The sequence below is a fragment of the Monopterus albus genome, unplaced genomic scaffold, assembly GCF_001952655.1.
Source record: "Monopterus albus unplaced genomic scaffold, M_albus_1.0 scaffold214.1, whole genome shotgun sequence".
In the NCBI taxonomy this organism is placed as follows: domain Eukaryota; kingdom Metazoa; phylum Chordata; class Actinopteri; order Synbranchiformes; family Synbranchidae; genus Monopterus; species Monopterus albus.
In genome coordinates this window covers 1707574-1710057 of record NW_018128094.1, presented here as the reverse complement: position 1 = coordinate 1710057, position 2484 = coordinate 1707574, and the positions used below count along the sequence as shown (strand labels likewise).

Here is a 2484-nt window from a genome sequence, read left to right as displayed (position 1 = left end):
CAGAAAAATGTAATGAATTGGGTGAAATGTTTTTTTTTGTTTTTTTTTTTGGCTTCCCTGTTTGTTTGGCTTTCCTGTTCTGTTGGGATAATTTTGTACTTGCTCGGTCTTTGTACTGTACAATATTTGTATTAGACTTTGTAATTGCTTGTCTGTTTGGTTTGACTTAATAAAAAAATAAAATAAATAAAAATCTTGTAAACTGCTTGTAGTTTGGCGTGGGGTGTGTAGCTAGATCATATTCCAATCACTGACTCAAATAGTCTATATTTTATTTCTTTATAATGATCACAAGTATGTGTAGCTACATCTTCGATGGGCACTGATCATTTTTAAATCTTAAATATTGCACATTATACACTGTAGACAAGAATTAATTGGATGTTGTAGTTTTGCGTGTGTTGCTGCTAACCTGGTACATCTGGTTGGTAGTGAATGTAATGGCATTTCGGCTCGTGTGCGGGCTGGGAGGAGTAGTGTCCTTGTGCTTCCCACAGTCCCACTGCTCAGTGGTGCTTCCTGTGGATACCACAATACTGGTGATATTATCCGTTCCTCTGTCGGTGAGTACTGCTAGCATTTCTCCGTCCTTTCCAGCTGGAAGGACATATTTGATAATACCGAGCTTTAACTATTTGACGTAACATTAGCGTACATATTTAGCCTAGTTTAACGGTAACGTTTCTCTTAGTGAACAACAACACGGCGAGGGTATTGTGTTGCACTATTTTCAGTATCTCTTTACTCAGAAAATGAGTGCAATTCGTTAATGTTTGTGTCTTGAATCCGTTTGACGTTATATAATTAGAATTACTTTTGGTTGCGTCGCAGAAAAAGGGCCTAGACGATTCCCCGTGTGCCTGGTTGTGAGCAGATATCTGGAACAGCTAACATTGCTGCTAACTCTAAGGCCGCTGCTAACATTAACTTAGCTTTTGTAGCATAAAGTCAGCATTTGTAGTTTTTTGTTTGTTTTTCATTCGGGTGACTGACAAACCTTAGAGCAAAATTTGACAGTTTTGAAATGCAACGACGCTGAAGTTAAATTACAATTCATAACCTAGGATTCAGCAGTCAATGTGTTAAGAAAAGCTGAAGTTACGTTAGAGAAAAGAAAAATATTAGTCTTCAAATACTTGCGCATCTAGCAGCAGTAACTGCACAGACAATGGAAAAGAGCAACAGGGTTCAGGGCCACAGCTCCCAGTTAGTCTAGTACAAACACCAATCAGGTCTGACAGCATAGGTGGGCAAAAGGGCGTATTGATCTTGGGTTATTCAGCTCTGAGTTCTTTCAAACATACAAGGCTGATTAGCTTACATACACTGCGATCAAGTGAGCCGCCGTTCGCTTTTGCATGGTCAAATGAGCCGCATCTAAATTTACGGCAACCACGGAGAAATGGCTGCAGGACTGCTTGCAGTGAATATAGAATGCTTAATGAAATATTTCCTCATATATTTAGCATGGTTCCCACGCGTCTTGGGAAAACCTGGAATTTTTAAAGCATGTTTTCCATTCATGGACATTGAGATAAATTGTACAGTTCTCTGGGAAAACACTTTGATCCTGGAAAATAATTTTCACATTTATGTTTTTTTTTTTTTTTGTATGAGCTGACATCTGAAGTTAGGGCAATGTGTGGGAAACTTTGAATGGCAAGGGTAGAAGTTCATGGCTTCATGGTTTTTAGTAATGTTTTTGTACACTTTGAATACCTTAAGCCATTGGCTTTTAAATGCACCAAGTCACCTCAGGTTCAGACGGTGTGAATAAAGCAAACTTCGCCAGTTATAATCACAATAGAATGTAGCCAGACAAGCAAGAAATGTAAATAGCTTGATTAGTTGAAATGCAAAATTAATAACTATTGGCTAGGAATTAGTTTTACCTTTAAACACTTTACGATTTATTGCTCCACCACTTCTAGATTTATTGTTCAACATTAGAGTCGGCTGGCTTTTTAACAAAACGCGATCAGAAATAGAAATAGACATTCAGCCGGACTAAGCCAAGAGCCTTTCTCGCAGGACATGGTATATTTGAGGGTCAGTACTCCTGAAGATATAATAAGTAAATCATTCAAGGTTATATTTTCAGTTAATTTGGTTAGATCTAACATCTATATAAATGAAGATTACACCGAGGCTGTGAGGAAGAGAAGAAAGGAGTTGATGCCGAAGTTAAGGGAGGCCAGGGAGAAAGGAGACATCGCGTTTCTGAGATATGACCGACTAGTGATCCGTCCTCAGAACCTGGGACCAGGACCCAAGTCCAGCACGCCAAGGACCAGCATGCTGAGACAAGGAGTGGGAGGAGGGGCCGCTAGACCCTCGGCTGTATGGGAGAAATACGGAGTATAAAGAAACACGCAGGTGTATTGATATCGGCGATGGCAGATGAGTGTTGAATCTACAACACCAAGCATGACCCATGTACTGAATGAGGCAAGTGATTTGTCACAGAAGTTAAAAGTTTTCGAC

At 39.5% G+C, this 2484-nt stretch overlaps 1 protein-coding gene across 2 annotated transcripts in view; it reads left to right on the top strand.

Moving 5' to 3' along the window:
* The first annotated feature begins 454 nt into the window (after window positions 1-454).
* The window catches only part of cuedc1b (CUE domain containing 1b), a 51530-nt gene continuing 49500 nt past the window's right edge, over window positions 455-2484 (top strand). For both annotated transcript variants that reach the window (XM_020619064.1, XM_020619063.1), the window contains exon 1: window positions 455-563. The gene's annotated coding sequence lies outside the window, so the exon portion shown is untranslated. The remainder of the gene's footprint in view (window positions 564-2484) is intronic.